The following is a 17,360-nucleotide window of genomic DNA, read 5'->3' on the forward strand; positions in this document are numbered from 1 at the left end:
CTTAGTCATAAAAGACCCTTTTGGGTGGGTGACAGCCAAAATGTGAACACATAACTGGTCAAAGCACTGAGAATAAGTGACTGTTGAGGGCTTGGCTCCAAAGAAGATGTTTTTGTCACCCCCTCCGAGGCCAAGAGACATCATGGATGAGGCAGAGGAAGAGCTGCAAGAACTGAAGAATGGGGAAGGCGTGGGGGAGCTTGCTGTTTTCTCAATATGACATAACTTGGCAACCCTGAACACACACCAGTTGTGACTGCCTATGCGGGGCCTGAAAGAGAGAGGTGGGGAAGGAGGGAGGAGGAAGTAAGTGAGGAAGGAAAGGAGAGGCATAAGAATAGGAGGAAGACTGCCTGGGAAGAAGGATATTAGCAGGAATGGGAGGGGATGAGAGAGGTCCTGGGGAGAGTGTAATCACAGTGCGTTATATGCAAGTATGATGTCAAGTTTTAATTAATTAAATATATAATGTTCAGTGAAAGAAGCCAGATTCAAATGACCTTATGATTCCAACTCTAAATGTCTATGGCAAGCAAGTTGGTGGACACGAAGATGGACATGAAGAGCAGCTGCCAGTACCAGTGGCCCTTCTGAGCCAACAGAAATGCTCTGGAATGAGATCATGGCTATCATCCCACAACTCTGTAAATTTGCTAAAAAGCACCTAATTTTGTATTTACAACTGGTGAGTCTTAGGCTAGTCATAGTATATCTTGATAAAGCCGAGTAGGTAGCTTTCAAAAACATCTGCATGAAATGTTTCCATCTATAATTTTAAATTAATTTTGGAAGGGGGATTTTGAAATGATCACAATATCCCATGGTTTTAACGGACATCTAAGTGTAGATATTTGTGGATACATAATATAACAAATCAGGCTATTTGACACACACATTGCCTCTAGTATACATTTGGGGCTTCATACTGCCTGAGGGATCTGAAGTGTACAAGTGACTAACATGGGGGCCAAGTGCAAGACCTTAGACTGTCTGACAGGCAGGGAAACAGAGTCACTGTCCTGGAGAGGTAGAACCTTTGTTCTAGCATGGAGCCCTGTTCCCAGCATCCTGCACTTTTATAATAAAGGCTGGCATTTTCTAAATGCAGATCCCAGCTTCTCAGTCCCCCACTCCCTGAATGTACCTGTCTCCATGTCTAGGATTCCTGGGCCACACTGGAGTTTGGGGGGTGGCTTCAGGTGGAGATTTTGTCAAAGATAAATGGCCAGGCCCAGCAAGCAGCCCTGAGCTGAGGATACCCAGGATGTGGTACCATGAATCAGCCATGTTCCCCCAGGAGAGGCAGTCTGCTTATTACCCTCAACCTTGTCATCGATTGCAACATACAGACATCAAGCCTGGGCCCGCAGGCAGCCAAGCAGAGGTTTTCAATTTATCTGCAGCAAGTTGAATCCTGGAAACTGCAGAGTAGAAGCAGAGCCACTCTGGACGGGGAGGGGCAGGTTATAAGCCACTGTTCTTGGAGCACCGAAGATCAAGGCCATCTGAATGGTCTTGTGATTTCAGCCCCGAGACATCTCCATACCACTGCACTCACAGAGCCAAGCTGAGGCCCAACAAATGCTTGTCAATTACTGAGGAAATGAATTACAATAGAACGATGATATTTCACACAGGGATTTAACTCATTTTGAAACATTTCATGCAGATGTTTTTAAAAGCTTCCTTCTTGCCCTTATTGAGATATACTATCAATAAAAAAAATGATAAATGAATGAGTCACACTACACTGCTTACAGAAAAATATCTAACAGGATATTGTTTCTTCAGTATGGGCGCATTTTATTATGCTTTCCATGTATATAACTTTGATAATACTCATAGATATGTTACCAAAATATCACCTCTTTCAGGCAGTTTGTGTAATTTTCTTCCTTTATCTTCTAATTTGTCTGTGCTGTGAACTTGTTTCTGAACAAGTGAATCGTCAGAATTGAAGAGTGAAGCTTGTTGCTATCTCCTCTGCCCAACTCCCATGGTGCTTAGAGAGCTAGCACAAGGAGTCCCCAAGGTCTGTGGGTGTCATTTCCTTGGCCTGCAATTGTCCCAAGCATGAGAGACACTGAGAGAAGTCAGCATCTAAACAAGAGTCAGCATGGTGGACCTTGGTGTTCCTGGGGGGGCTGGGTCCAGAATCCCCATGGATACCAAACTTCAGGGATGCTCATGGACCTTACATAACATTGTGAAGTAGCTGTATAACCCTAGGTACTTCCTGCTTCCTTCCTTCCTTCCTCCCTCCCTCCCTCCCTCCCTTCCTCCTTTCCTTCCTCTCTTCCTTCCTGCTTGCCTCCCTCTCTCTCTCCCTCCCTCCCTTCCTTCCTTGGGCTTATAAAATCCGAATGCAGTGCAAATGTTTCGTGAATGATGCATTATATTGTTGGGAGGACAGGGACAAAGAAAACAAGTTTGAACATGTTCAGTGAGATGCAATCTCTTCCTAGATAATTTCCATCTGATTGGTTGCCTCCATAGAACCTTTATATACCGAGAGAGGCCCAAGTGACTTACTTGGAATTTTCCGTTCTCAGTCAGATCAAGTGGGATTCTATCAGGCCTGCAGTTTAGTTCCTGAGAGTTTGTGACCACTTCCCTCAATGATGGACATGTTGTTCTAGGTATCACCATGCTGCACATCACAAACTCTGCCCAGGGGATGAATGTCTGCCAGTCTTCTCATTTGGATCCTGGAAGTTAGTTTCTCCTCCTGGAATGCTCCCTGCAAGGAGTCTAGGGCCACACACAGCCAGCTTGTTAGACTCTCAGCTGCCGACATCACTTTGTGTTTCAGCTGGTACTACCAGCGGGACCAGTGGGGCCAGTGGGGCCAGTGGAGCCAGTGGGGCCAGTGGGGCCAGTGGGGCCAGTGCAGCTCAGGAGGGTCCTCATGCTGCTAGTGGGTGAATGCATGAGAGCCAGTGACTCTGCACACCATGGAGCAGCCTGCTTCTGCACTTAGGACAGACTGTAGCATAGATGTCCAAGTGAAGGACACGGACACACACACACACACACACACACACACATACACACACATACACACACATTTTCTTCCTTCCTCCCTTCCTTCCTTCCTTTCTCTCTCCCTTCCTTCCTTCTTCCCTTCCTTTCTTTCTGAAATGAAGCCTCACAGGGTCCTTATGTAACTCACACTGTCTTTGAACTTGCAAGCCTTTTGCCCACGCATTGGAGTGCTGGGATTAAAGGCGTGCACCAGGATGTCCACCTCCATGATTCTTAAAACAGTGACTAAGCTGGAAGAAGGAGAGCATCTGGACCCCTGAACCTCAAACTTAAAAGGGAACCAGAAGTGCTGGGTGGCCACCTATCCCAGATTCCTGGGTTGCAGAATATTTAACTATGCAAAGATGTGCTGCATTTGTTTAACTATGCAAAGATGTGTTGCATTTGTTTAATTATGTAAAGATGTGTTGCATTTGTTTAATTATGTAAATATGTGTTGCTGTTTTACCTTGCCTGGCTAAGGCACCTGATTGGTCTAGTAAAAAGCTGAACAGTCAATAATGAGGGAAGAAATATAGGCAGAACTTCCAGGCAGGGAAAATAAGTAGGAGGAGGAATTTAGGCTCGAAGAAGAAAGACAAGAAAGAAGAAAGAAAAGGAAATGACAGGGAGGCCACAGGGGTCAGACAGACAGACATGGAGGAAGCAGGAAACTAGGGCATACAGAATAAAAGAAAGATAAAAAAATCCCAAGGCAAAATGTAGATGAATAGATGCAGGTTGAATTAAGTTCAAAGAGCTAGTGGGACAAGTCTAAGCTAAGGCCGAGCATTCATAATTAATGGTAAGTCTCCGTGTCTTTGTTTGGGAGCTGGTTGGCAGCCCAAAGAAAATGCCAGCTACAGTCCTGTTCAATTACCAGAGTCCCGGTGTGGAAGGTTGTGGACATCACCCTGGTTCTACTGTCCCTAGAGGTGGAGGTCGCTCCTCCTTCAGCAGAATGACACCAGAAAGTTCACACCCACGTTATAACCAGACCAAAATGCCAGATTAGGTAAGAAGCTACATCCAAATGCCCAACTTTACACAAGAAAGGGTATTTCTTTCTTAAAGTTTGCTTTGTTTTTAAATCAGCATACACAGTGTCTTAGTTAGGGTTTTTATTGCAGTGAAGAAACACTAGGACCGTGGAAACTCTTATTAAAAAAAAAAAGAAAACATTTAATTGGGATGGCTCACTTACAGTTTTAGGGGTTCAGTCCATTATCATCATGATAGGGAGCATGGTGGCATGCAGGCAGACATGGTGCTGGAGCTGAACGTGCTATATCTTGCTAGGCAGGCAATAGCAAGTCCACTGACATCACACTGAGGGGAGCTTGAACAAAAGAAACCTCAAAGCCCACCTTTACAATGACACACTTCCTCCAGCAAGGCCACACCTCCTAATAGTGCCACTCCCTTTGGGGACCACTTTCTTTCCAATCACCACATTCCACTCCATGGCCCCCAAAGGCTTATAGTCATATCATAATGCAAAAAAGGAAAAACATTAAGTCCAACTTCAAAAGTCCCCATAGTCTATAGCAGCCTCCAACTTGTTTCAAAGTCCAAAGTCTCTTCTGAGATGAACAGCAATCTCTTAACTGTAATCTCTCTGTAAAAATCAAAAAGCAGATCACATACTTCCAGCATACAATGGCACAGGGTATACATCACCATTGCAAATGCAAGGACGGGAACATAGTGAGGAAATACTGGACAAAACAAGACTGAACACCAGCTGGGCAAAGTCCAAACTCTGCAGCTCCATGTCTGATGTCAAAATGCTCTTCAGATCTCCAACTCCGTTTCTGCTTTGTTGACTGCAACAAACTTCTTTCTCTTGGGCTGTTTTCACTCCCTGTTATCAACTCTCCTTGGCAGGTATCCCACAACTCTGACATCTCTAACATCTTGGGTTCTCTAAGGCAATCCAGGCTTCCACTTCACAACTTCATGCAATGACCTCTCTACTAGGCCTCCATTCAGGAACACCCCTGACACATGCCTGGCCTCAGTGGCTTTATTCCATAACTCTTTTCTTCTGTCTTTAACTCTAAAGCCAGAACCATGTGGCCAAAGCTGCCAAGTTCTGCTGCTTACTGGGGCTGGAACATGGCCCTTACCTGGCGAAACTGGATCTCTAGACTGGGTGGCCTTAAACTCAGAGATCCGCCAGCCTCAGCCTTCCCAGTGCTGGGATTAAAGATGTGCCCCCACCACACCCGGGTCTAAGCTTTCCTTTAGTTCCTTTTCACAAGTTGGAAATTTAGCTGGGTGGGATCTTGCCCTGAGATCACCACTCACTTTATTCCATTTCTTAATCCATTTATCTTCTTGAACACAGAATATAGCTCTATTCCACTTCCTTGTGCTTTTTCTCAAAATTTTCATTTTTTAATTTACTCTGCTCAACTTGTTCCTTTTCATTATAAATCTTCATTATAGTTACCATTAAAAAAACCACAAAACCTACTAGGCTGTTTTGAGATTTCTTTTGCCAGTTGAATTAATCCAAAACTCTTTATTTTAGCTTCAGGAAGATTCTTTGGACAAGGGCAAAAGGCAGCCACTTTCTTCACCAAAATATCACAAGAAGGATCTCTAGACAACATATTAAAATTCTTCTCCTCTGAAACCTCTTGAATGAGACCCCTGACAGTTCAAAATACTCTTAGCACCACTGTCTTCCATGCTCCTACTAGTATGTCCCATTAAGCAGTGCCCAAAGCAGTTCACTGCTTTCATAACCCAAAGTACCAAAGTCCAAATTCCTCCAAACAAACACATGGTCAGGCCTACCACAGCAACACTCCAGTCTCTGGTACCAACTTCTGTCTTAGTTAAGATTTTTATTTCCCTGAAGAGACACCATGACCGTGGCAACTCTTATAAGGAAAATATTTAGTTGGGGTGGCTCACTTACAGTTTCAGAGGTTTAGTTCATTATCATCATGGTGGGGAGCATGGTGACATGCAGGCAGACATGGTGCTGGAGGAGTAACTAACTGAGAGTCCTTCTTGCAGGCGACAGGAAGTCAACTGAGACACTGTGGTACCCTGAGCATGGGAATCCTCAAAACTCACCCTGACAGTGACACACTTCCTCCAATAATCACTCTAAAGCTACACCTCCTAATAGTGTCACTCCCTGTGAGATTATGGAAGACAATTACATTCAACACATAGTAACCAGTTTCTTATGGCTTTTCAACCTAATTAGTCTGGGTCCCCCCCTCCCACTGCACTCCTATATCTCTTCCCTATATGTCTCTCATATATGTCTACCCACACTTTCTGCTCATATCTTTTCCCCTCCAATATTTTGTTTTCTATGATCATGTTCTATTACCCTGCTCTGTTCCCTTTCTAGTTTACTGACTTCATCCACCTCTCCCCGACCCCAACACGTTACAAGTCATGATCTGCACATGACAGGACAGGAGGTGTCTGTCTTTCTGAGACTGGGTTACCTTATTTACATAATATTTTTCTGAATTTTTTGTAATCTCATTCAGAAAAGATAAAAGACTTTCAAGGCAGTCTGTTGATGGCTGGGTAGCACAGAATGGAGCAGCATTCAAGTGGCTTTGGTCTTGTGGCATTTCCATGTCATCCCTTACATGACCTGTGGCAGAGAAAGAAAAGCTCAGTGGCCATTTCAATGACCACTATCAATGGCCAAAGCAAATTGCATGGTTATGCCTGACTTCAGGAGGCAGGAAACAAATGTGACTTCCCCAGTGCTCAAAGATGGAGATCCTTCTGCTAACACTCATCTCTACAGTGCTGACAACCATGTGTTCTTTCTTATCTCACTGACTCTTCAGAGAAGTACAGAGCACACACCATCTAACAGTTGACCAAAATGCAACACATTTACTTTTTTATCATTTCAATCATAGCATTGTGATTGCTGCCTCATTCAAGATTTAAAACATAAAAGATAGTCTAAAATGTGGCAACACACAATAAGCATATGTGAACATAGGAATATTCTAAGGAAAGACCACGTTGTTCCCTTTAATTGTGTTGCACCAATATTAATTTCCAGGGTTTGATAATTCCAACTCAGCTCTTAATACTGGGGCAGTTGGGTGAATGATGTGAGGGAATTTTCTGTGCTATATTTGAAAACTTTATTTGTGAATGTTATATGCATTTCAGAACCAAAAGACAAAAAGATAACCAGAGACAATTCTGCATCCAGGCCCTTTGTCTTAGATCTGCTGTAAATGTCTTGCATGAGCAGTGGGAGAAGATGTCTAAATGAAGTGAACTTTTGCCAGAAACACTGGAAATCTGATGAACGTGCTGGTAAGATGGCTGCACAAACTCACCTGCCTGTCTCTACCTTCATTCTCCATGGAAACAGATGAAATCTCCTTGTCAAAAGTCAGAATAAAGGCTCCTCAAGCCCCCCTTGAATGCCCTTCATGAAGGTAATAAGTGGGAGCCAGGTGAATTGCTACATACTTCCCTTTAAATTCTTGGGCTCCAGTGACAGACCAAGGCTCTCATCTGTCACCAAACTGTTCCAGGCAGACCCATTACTTTAGTACCACAATAAAATGAAGGACGTTGGGATAATCTGTCAAGGAAAAGCAGCTGCGAGTCGCATCATGCACCAGAGGCTGTCTGCATTTGCCCAGAACGTTTAAAAATCTCTGCCCCAGCTCTTCTCCCCAAAGTCCTTATTTTGCCCAATAAAATAAATTTAAAGTACATAAATGTATATTAAAAATATCTAAGCAAACACTTGCAGCTAAATAATGCTTGCCCAGATGCGCCTACAATTTTTTTTATCGTTAGACATGTTTCCCATTCTTCCAAGTAAATATTTCACTGAAAATGCTCCCCAAGCAGTTGTTATCTGGATATCCTCACAATGGAATATTCTGCGCTCTACACACATAAATACTGTAAATAACCAGGCACCTTCCCGAAGAGACCACTGACTATCTACAGTTTACAAAGGGCTCTCGATGGCACGGTGGGCAAAGAGCCAGAGCTGCTGACCAGGCTGGGATCCAGAATCCAGGTGACAGTTTTTTCCCATGAAGTCCCTGGAGCCTGAGCCAGAGTGCTTCCTACAGAATTGATTAGTGTGTTTCACTCAAGGAAACTGTGCCATGCGAGAAGGAGTCAAATCTGAGGTCACACAGACTCTCTTCTTAAAGGCTCTTTCTTACAGTTTTGTGACTTCAAACAAGTGAACATAAACACCAAGTCTTTGATGAGAAATGATGGTAAGAATTGTGGCCCGTGAGTGTGGCATGGCCAGTTGCCTAGTAACACCCTGTTTGACAAGAGACACATTGACTAGCTGGTCCAGGATGCTCCATATGGCTATGACAAACCCTCTAAAGAGTTGTCCTCTATCATAAAGACCTGATGTCTACCATTCAGAGTGGTCCTGTGCTCCATCTGATTGTCATTCTATCGTACTCTGTAGAAGCACTTCCTATACTCAGGGTACATAAGATCCACATGTGAAAATGATTTGGAAAACCCTGGTCCCCAAGTCTCACTCACAGAATTTCATAGGCATTTCTCCAGCAAGTTCCAAGGTAGTGTAGACCCCATTTCAAAAACTTCTGCTCCAGAGTAGGAGCCTCTAAACCTTTTCTGTAAAGTCAAATTAGTCAATATGACAGACTGTGCAGGCCGTACAATTCTATTTCAGTCACTCAACTCTGCCACGGTCCCACAAAGAAGCCATGGGACACATATACCATGTTTCAATAAAACTTTATTGATGGACACTGAATAGTCTTCTTCTGATTTTTCTCTAACTTTAAAATGCAAGAACTGTTCTTGGCTATTGAGCTACAGGAAGCGGTTCCTCTTCCTCTGTTTCCAAGTGGAATGAGCCAATCAGTGCATCATCACACCATGTCGAGTCCACCAACACTGGTCTAGCCACGGAGGCCTCGAAGCACCTCCTTCTCCTGTCTCCCCGCTTCAGCCAGCCCTTCTCTCAGCTCCATGTCTGCTGTTTTTTTTATAGCTTTGCACAAATTTGTCTCTGTGGTGAATTTACAGCATGCACTGCTTGTCTGAACTATTTAAAGGCACAGTATTCTCGACTGCCTCATAAAGCTTTCCTATTCTGTGTGTTTTATTTCTCAGTTTGAGGGCTTTCTATGAAATCAGCAGCTAGGCGGAAGGAAATCATTTGCATACTTGGCCCCATCCACCTGGAATTCCTTAATTTTAGGGATTAGCAAAATGAGTCTAATAAAACGTGGAGGCCCTTGTTAATCATGGCCATAAAGCCCCTTCATTACCCATTCCTGGTGCCCAATCTGGGGACACACATCAGGAAATCCACATTGTACAGGTCAGTTATTTCAAATTTTATGAACTGATTTGTAATTTTACGTGACACAGTTTGTGCTTTTAGTGTTTCTGAAAGTTAAATGATTCTTTCGTGCCCATCCCATTTTTCAAGAAGTCACCTTTCCAGGGTATCACAGAAATGCCCCACAGGTGATGGCATAAGGAGTAGGAGATGTGTTGTTGCAAGCCTGGCGAAAAAGCTGGACTCTTAGAAGCTGCATCTGTGTTACTTGAGATGAGCTTGATGCAGCTAGTTGAGGCTAACAGTGCTTCTGTGCTCTCCCTCCAGAACTTTCTAGATGCTTCTCAGAACTTCCTAATCCTCCTCATTCCCTTGCTACAGCACAGAAGAAATACCATTCCCCAGTCTCCTACACTTTGGAAAATCTGATGAAGGTCATGTCAACCATGCAGCTGTCAAGGGTACTGTTCTGGAAGTTCCAGGAACTCCCCCATCACTGACTGCTAATGAGTTCCCAGTTAGCCCAGGGTTCCACATGCAACTCCTTACAGAGTTTGCCCATAGACAGGTCCTACAGAAGTAGACAGTTTCCCTGATTAGTGTTGAAAATAAAACAAAACTCCTCTGTGAAAATGCCCCAGATTGTTCTCCCAAAAATAACTAGCTGGTCACTCACCCTAAGAACACAGTGCCCGCAGATGCCTGAAGTCAGCCCTTGCGATCCGGATCCTTCTGAAAGTGAGTAGTACATGCCGGAATGCTGTTTACAGGAAATGAGCAATTTATTTTATTATCCAAATTCTAGACCCTTTTACTATGCCTCCCAAGAAGATGTCTGATTTAGAAAATTGCAGAGGAGAGCTTGGGAGAAGATGAGGGGCACTGAAGAATTTTTACCACCACAAAGGTCAGATTGGGGAAAAAGGGAACTGTAGATAGCTTGATCAAAGACCCATATTATACAGTTAGGAGTGAAAGAAAGACCGAGCTGAAGTGGTAAGATACAAGATGAATTCCCTGGAGGTAATGGGCTTGTGTGCCCTTTGTTTGTGATCAATGCACATACACATACATACTGACAAACGTAGAATGTACTTCTAAGACATTGCTGGCGGTAGCCAGTGGGAGCGAGCATGCTCTTTGCATCTTGCTCTTTCTGGTCTGTTCACATCTTTTAACTGAGCTCATACAACCTTTACTGTTTGGACCACTAGATTTTGTGTGAATGGCAAATTTTTTATTACAATTACCTATATTTTAGTCAGCAAATACTAAAAAAAAAAAAAATCTAATTCTCTTGATGGCTCTTTTTAAGTCTCTCATTTTCAAAAACAATTATTACATGTATTTATTGGGGTATGCACATGCCACAGTGCGCATGTACTAGTCAGAGGACAACTTGTGGGAATCAGTTCTGTCCTTCCATCTGTGTGCCCTAGGGGCAGACTGACATCATAAGCCTTGATGGTAAGCACCTTTAGTGATGGCGCCATCTTGCCATTTTATAAGTTCCTCATTTTAAGAGAAGACAGAGGCACACTAATTTATACTTACAGGGAATTTCAGTAAGTAGCAAGTGATGTTTTTACACATTTACTAACATGAAATTGTATCAGGAACACATTTATAGAGGCATTAGCTTCCAGGAGCATCCGAGTTGCTAAGCCAAACTGTACTGAGGACTCTCTTGGCAATTCACTGGGCTTCTGTCTTCACTTATCAGACAGGAACAGCTTCATAAAATGTGGGGGAAAAAGTCAAACACCAAAGCAGGCAGCCAGGACCTGCCTGGGTTGTAAGGAGAGCAGGTGGTCTCCGTGGCACGCCTTGCTATTTGAGGCCACACTCCTCTCTCTCTCTCTCTCTCTCTCTCTCTCTCTCTCTCTCTCTCTCTCTCTCTCTCTCTCTCTCTTCTTCGGAGACATGATCTCACTTTGTAGCCCAGCTTAGTCTCCAGTTTCTGATGATCCCCCTGCCTCAGCCTTTTGAGTACTGGGATTGGAGCTCTAATTCACCACATGCAGCTTCCCCTAGCACCCCTAAAGTGCCTGACTAGGAAAAAGAGACCAGTGAGACCTTTCAGCCTTCACCCCTCTGAGCGGAGGAACATGGGGAGCTGGAGAGAAGAGGGGTGGCATGGCTTCTCCCAGTTAACCCAGTTAGTCAGAGAAGATGCTCCCAGAGTTTAGTCCTCTCTGTACTGAGGACCACAGGGAGCCTAGCTGGCTAGCTTGCTGGCTTTGCTTATGTCATCTAAGCAATCCATCATGTATAAGAGAAGTAATAGGTCCTGAAAGAAGGAAGCAGTGAGGATTGATTCTGGTGGAATTCAAGCATTTTTGTTCATTTCTTCCCCTTAGACTCTGGGGCATAGAAGTGAAGTGGTTTAGTAAGGGCGTGGGGTAAGCTGGGACCAAGGCCCAGCTCAACCAGAGACTGTGGCTGTTTTTCCTACTGTTTGTAAAATAGGAGTGATGGACTGTCACTTGCTATAAAAACATGAATACAAAAAGCCCAACATGTGTGCATATCCCAACACATGGCACGTCACTTCTGACTAAACTGGTATCTGTTTAATGCTAAGGAAAACCTCTATCTAAGCTGGATATTATTTCCAAGACTGCTTGAGTCCACAGCCCACACCTGGCCTCTCCATATCAACAAGCCTTTTAAACCACTACATGGATCTGGAAAACTACTTACTTCAAACTCTTCTGAGCAAATACAGAGATTTTGAAAGTTTGGAACCCATTGATTATATCAAGACAAAATAGAAGGACATTGGAGAGATGGCTCATCAATTAAGAGCATTTTGCAAAGGACCCTGGTTCTGTTCCCAGCATCCATACCAGGTGACTTACAACCATCTGCAACTCCAGGAGATCCAATGCCCTCTTCTGAAATCTGTGGGAACCAACATACAGGCAATATACATCATGCAGGTGTGCACATGCAGGCGTGCCCCCCCACACACAAATAATAAATACAAATCTTAACAAAAAGAGAGGGAGATTCTGTGCAGAAAAAATGGAGGGCTAGAGAATCAAGGTTCCGAGCCTTACGTGTGCATGAATCAGTGCTACCCACACTCAGCACACACTGGATCCTTAGATTTCTATAAGTGAGAGGTTGACGTTGGTATGAAGAACAAACCAAGAATGGCCAGAACCACTGACTGCAGAGATACGTGACTTTTAGGGAGTGAAGGAAAGAGAACGTTCCCTGGAATGTTCCACCCAACACTACAGTTTTGATGAGGAGGTTCCTGACTTGAGAGAAATAACAAGCACCCAATTGCTGAAGGACTGTGAAACCTTCAAGACACAGGGTCTAGCTGGGAGTCTTGGGGCTACAGGGACTGGGCTTCAGGGTCATAGACTGGCCCCCCTTCTGGCGTGAGCTCTTTGCCTCCTATCTGTTGAATGAGGTATTCCAGCCTCACACTCTATCCCCCTCAGAGCCATGCCTTCTCCTCCATGATTGGGCCGTAGTACCTCAGACAGCAGTGAGGAAAGTAGCCCTTCCTCTCTTAGCTTGTCTTGTCAGGCATTCCCTCACAGCCAGAGTAAAGTAGCTAACACACGCACCCATCCCCTCCGATGCATCAAGTTAGCGAAACACTCTGGCCCGATCAGTTAGAACCTATCCGCAATTATATACAGTTGTAGCCTTGAAGGTCTGAAATTTTAAGTAATTTTTCCCTTTCTTCTCTCATATCCTACCCACTTTGAGTCAAGAAGAGAAAATTGATGTCTACATCCATCCCCATCTCAGCTAAAGACAAGTCCCAGGTCTGGTTGTCTATCTGTGTTCACAGACCATCGGCCAACGAACTGTAAACCACTATGTGGAAAGTGAGGCAGACACTATTCCCTCAGTCCTAAGGCCCCAAGATGGAGCGTAGTGGCTGTATACAAACCTACCCTCTCGACTACAACACATACCTAACACATACCTGAGATGCCAACCTCCCTCTCAGTTACCCTCACTAGCCACACCTGTCCTTTGACCAAGAGACTGAGTTCTCAATGGGAAAGAGACAAGTGGCATGTGCCCCTAGGAAGGTTCACATTCTCCCCATGTCCCTCTTGTCCCTACATGACTCTTGCCCTTCCAACTCTACCAGATGGAAATCTGCAGGGATATCTGTGGACACCAAGTGCCAGAAACATCAGATAGAATGATATGTGGGCAGAAGTGGTGGGCTGGGATGGTGGCTTTTGATTGTGGTCCAGTGGTCTTTTAGATATTTTGCTCTGGCTCAGGTGGCTGATGCTCTTGTATTATCTCATGGTCATAATAGGGCCACTGCATCTCTACCGGGTAGTTGGAGAACAAGAAATGTCAAATTCCACACATTTGGTAGTAGATCTTTACAAATTTGCTTATTCTGATCTTTCAGAACAGAGTTGACTGTGTTTGACTGAGGAAAAAACATTCCCCAGACTCATTAACCAACCTAAGCTCACATCCCAGCTTCCTGTAAGGTGTGAAACTTCAGTGACTGCTCACATGGAGAGTCACACAGGACCACCTGATCCCAGGTTAGCACTCTAAATGGAGTAAAAAAAAAAAAAAAAAAAAAAAAAAAAAAAAAAAAAGGCGCTGCTTCTGATCTGGGGACTCAGATGACTCAGTCTCAAAAAGATCTTACTCAAGTAAGGCAGGGTGGTACATGCTTGTATTGCCGTACTTGGAAAGCTGAGGCAGGAGGATGGTGACTAGGATTGCCAGACTAAGGATATGTAGTGAGTACTTTCCTCAAAGGAGATAAGTTGGAGGGGGGGGTAGATGAGGAGGGGGAGGGGAGAGGAGGAGAGGAGAAGAAGCTGAAGTTGATAATGGGGACTTGGGGTGTGGTAGAGGCATACCCTGAAGCTAATTTCAAATCTAATAGCAACATCAGTCATCATGGAAACGAGCATGATTTGCTTTTATTAAACTTGGATATTCAGAGTTCTTTCTTATTTCCTTTTTGAATCAAAAAATCAATACCATGCTATGTTTTAGCCTAAAGAAGAGGTCGTGAACAATTCAATTTTAGTAGCTCAGTCAATCACATGAGGCTTCTGGCTAGTGGTGCTGTGTGGATTAGATTTTGCCTTGCTTTTAGAGCTTGCACTGGGGGCCCAAGACTCTTTTCTGTTCTCTACATTGTTTCCCAAATGGCAACAGTACCTGACCTGACCATAAAGGACAAGCAAGGTAACAGGTAATGGAGATATTGTAATGAGATAATGTACTAGTTGTGGGAGCCCACAAAGGTTTTCTAGTGAGACCTGAGCTTGCTTTACACAGCAGGGCTGCATTAGGGGATGGCTTGACCACGTGCATGGGCACCAGGTGTCTGAAATGGTCTACACTTGGCTGTGCTGGGGGAGGTCTTCACCCCTTGGCATTTCTTTAAAAGCCATTTGGTAAAGACAGAAGGGGCTGGTGGGTTTGGGCCCAAGCCCTCCCGAGCTATTCTGTGTTTCTAACTGTCTCTCTCCCCTGTATTTCTGTCTACATACTTCTCATTTCTCCCTCCTCAAGAGTACCCTGGGGGATAAAGAGGAAGCTGGTCTCCCTCAACTAGTCAGAAAGCTCATATCAGTGAAAGCCTGTTAAGTACCAGTCTTAATGTGTCATGCTTTGGGTACAATTGTAATCAACCTACACTGTAGTAGACCCTTAGGATAGAAGGAATGGGGCTGAAGAGATGGCTCGGTGGTTAAGAGCATTTATTGTTCTTGCAGAAGACTTGAATTTGGCTCCCAGCATCTATATCGTGTGGCTCACCCCACCCTGTAACTTCAGCTGCAGAGGATTCAATGCACTCTTCTCGCGTTTGAGGAAATCTGATTGGTGTGCACACACCCCCACACAAATATACACTTACACATAATTTTTTAAGGTCTTTTTAAAAGGAATATGGAGGGAAAGCTTGTCGCTCCTGCAGGTGAGCGAGCTTCCTGTGTTCAAAGCAGAGATATGCCTGTCTGGTTGCTAGTTATGCCACTGAGTCTATATTGCATCTCATGTCTCTGTGATCACATGCCTGGGTCACCTCAAAGCTCACTACTGATAGGAGATGCACATGTGACTTTGAAGATGGACCCAGTGAAGAGTTTGGATTAAAGTATGGTATTTGTTCTGTTGCCATGAGGAAGCACCGTATTCTGTTCTGTGAAAAACACAGAGATCTGCAGCTCAGCTCAAAGTACAGCTTGAAATAGCAGTCCCAGGACAGACATCACACAGACACAAGCAAGCAAACAAAATGCACCACGCCTCCCAGCTGTCATCCCTGCCGCAGGTGACGCAGTCACCCAGGGACACTGTTAGAGACTTCCTTTAAAAGATTTTGATTCTGAATCGCTTGGAGAGGCTTGACTAGTTCTAGCTTTTGTAGGAGCAGCTGAGTGGAGAGAATGCCAGGTGTTGCCAAGTGGCTCTCCTGTGGACTGTATTTGCCCCTCCCATCAAGTGTCTGTTCTCCAGAGGGGCATAGCTATTTACACAGCCCTTACATGCACGAAAGTGCCATCTCCAGAGCTCACTGCTCAAGCACCTCCTGACTTTAACCCCATTGAGAGCCATAGGGAAAATATCTAGGTAAGATTTCCTTAGGGCTCTTGAAGTAAAATACCAACCAGGTCTATCAACAGGCATGTCTTCTCGGACTTCAGATGAGTCCAGTACCCTCGGGGTATATGCAGAGATTATGGAATGTGTGGCTTTTCTGAATAAAGGAAACCATAGAAGCTTTCATTTTGTTTTGCTTTTAATACTATAATAATATAATTAAAGGAAAATACTTGCTCTTTGCCTTCTCCAAGCAAGAGACCTGGGATGTGTTTCATAATGAGGACGAAACCCACCTAACTAATGTGTGGTCCACATGCCCAGGGACACAGATGCCGTGTTACAATCCCACAGGAACTACTTAATTTAGGAATTGATTGGATGCAGTCAGGTAGAGAGTGTGGCTGCTTGCTTTTCACACTTGAACACGAGGGATAGAAAACATCCACAAAGGGGAATTACTCTGTAGATAGTACCAGACATAATATTTGTTAAAGAAATACATGTCTCTCAAAGTCAGGCAGAAGTTGAAGCTCTGCATGGCATTTGATGCAGCAATCTCACTTCTGGGAAACTGTCTAAAGGAAACCATTTGAGAAGTACATAAAGCTCTTTGGAGCCCTGTGATTATCATGCAAAGTCCAGGCAGTACTGCCAGACTGTGGGTGACGTCATCTTAGACTTTCCAGACAATGCTGAACATTAACTGGAGTCGTATGGCTGAATCTAGAGAAAGGGAGACTCTAGATGCTGTAAAGAAACTTGTCTGTGGTTTCATCTGTTCCGACAAGTCATTCACTCACCAATATCTACATTCATCCTCAGTGTACATGTAGAATTCCTGCTTGCAGTGTATGTGTAGGAAAATTCCAGATTGCGGCCCCACGTTCTTGCCACAGCGAACCGTGTTGCTTGGTCTATTTCATTGTCTGGGAAGGTTATACTGACAACTAGATTCTGTTGCCTACACCCTTGAGGGATTCTATTCACCAGGCCAGTCAACGGGCACACCAGAGTGGAGTGTAACCAGGGAACAATCTAAGACGTAATAAATACATAGATCCATTCAGCTGGGCTGCCATAATCAAGTACCACACTAGGCAGCTTAAGCAGCATACATCTCTCATCTCACAATTGCAGAGTCTAGAATTCCAGAGTCTAGTTGACAGCTGATTCTTTCTGATAGCTATGAGGGGAGAACCTGGTCCCCCTCTGTGAGGGAACCCCCTCTCCCTTCGGAGTCAGCCCGAAGACTCGTCAAGGATTCTTCCCTCTTCATGTCCTGTTATACCATTCATTGTATGAATTGTATGAAGGTATCTGTGTCCAGATGTCCCATTTCCATAGGATTGGGTCCTCCTTAACTCTTTAATTTTATGACTTCTGTCAAGACCTTATCTCCGATAAGGTCTGACTCTTATAATATGGATGTTTGGATTTTAACATATTACTTGGGGAGGGA

This window comes from Peromyscus eremicus, chromosome 5 (assembly GCF_949786415.1).
Source record: "Peromyscus eremicus chromosome 5, PerEre_H2_v1, whole genome shotgun sequence".
NCBI classification, from domain to species: domain Eukaryota; kingdom Metazoa; phylum Chordata; class Mammalia; order Rodentia; family Cricetidae; genus Peromyscus; species Peromyscus eremicus.